We start from the raw sequence: 1,246 nt of genomic DNA, 5'->3' as shown, positions 1-1,246 counted from the left end.
GGGGCCCGACGGGGCGGCGAGCTGTCAAAGAGGGATCCCGGCGGCGTGAGCAGCCCGATGTGCCCCTAGCTGCCGGACCCCCGGCCCGCCGCCATGAACACCGAGGAGCAGTACTACGCCTCGGCGCAGCTCTACAAGGAGCCGTGCGCCTTCCAGAGAGCGCAGGATTACAGCCCCAGCCCCCCCGCCTGCCTCTACGTGGGCCGGCAGCAGCAGGCTCCGTATCCCGGCTCTCTGGGGACGCTGGAGCAGGGCAGCCCGTCGGACATCTCGCCCTACGAGGTGCCCCCCATCAGCGAGGATGCCGGGGTCTCCCACCTGCATCACCATCACCACCACCACCCTCATCTCCCTCCCCCGCACCAGGACGCTCTGCCTTTCTCCGATGGGGCGGACCCGGGGGCGATGGAGGAGCCCCGGGTGCAGGTGCCTTTCGCCTGGATGAAGTCCACCAAGTCGCACGCCTGGAAGGGGCAGTGGGCAGGTAAGCCCCGCCGCCTCCTCCCTTTCGGAAGGAACCGAAAGGGCTCCGATCTTGGGGGTCCCGCAGCAGTCTGGCCGCTCCCCCGCAGCCCTCCGATCCCGCTGCCGCCGGGTTCCCGCCGTCGGGTTGAGCCCGCCCGGGTTAAAGTCCCGTTCGCATCAGTCGGGGAGGGGTGGCAGTGCCAAACCCCGCGTTGATCCCCACGAATTCCCTTTCTTCGACGAACCTTTGGTCGGGTTGGGGCACGCAAGGACTCGACGTCGGGGAGCTCGGGGGGCTTCCGCGGGGTCCCCATCCCGCGGCGTACGGGAACGGGGCAGCTCCAGCAGCCCAACGAGGAACCCCCCCGCTGCCTCCGGCGCCCCGCAGCCCTCAGCTGTGGCTCGGTCGGGATCGCACCTTTACAACCCAGAGCCCGGGGAAGGGGGAACAATGCACAAACGAATCGGAGGTGCCAGCGAGGGGAAGAAACTCTATCGAGGCAGAAAGTTCCGCTGCGGAACAATATTTCTGTCTCTGCCTGCACAATGTTATCGTGTCCTGCGCTTTTGTCACGCCTATACGGCAAATATTATATTAATGGCTTTGTTCAAATAGACAGTTGAAAAGGGACTGGAGGGCTGAAATCACCGTGAAATAGTCTGGGAAGTCGCATTCTCAAAATATCCGTGTGTATATATATGTATTATTTTTTCCCTTAAGCCCGAGAAATGACCAAAACCTCGACAAAACAAAACTTTCCCCTCTGAAGTCCCAAACCCT

The sequence above is a fragment of the Meleagris gallopavo genome, chromosome 1 (assembly GCF_000146605.3).
Source record: "Meleagris gallopavo isolate NT-WF06-2002-E0010 breed Aviagen turkey brand Nicholas breeding stock chromosome 1, Turkey_5.1, whole genome shotgun sequence".
Classification (NCBI taxonomy): domain Eukaryota; kingdom Metazoa; phylum Chordata; class Aves; order Galliformes; family Phasianidae; genus Meleagris; species Meleagris gallopavo.
The sequence above is the reverse complement of the archived record's forward strand: the minus strand, read 5'-3'. Positions refer to the sequence as shown.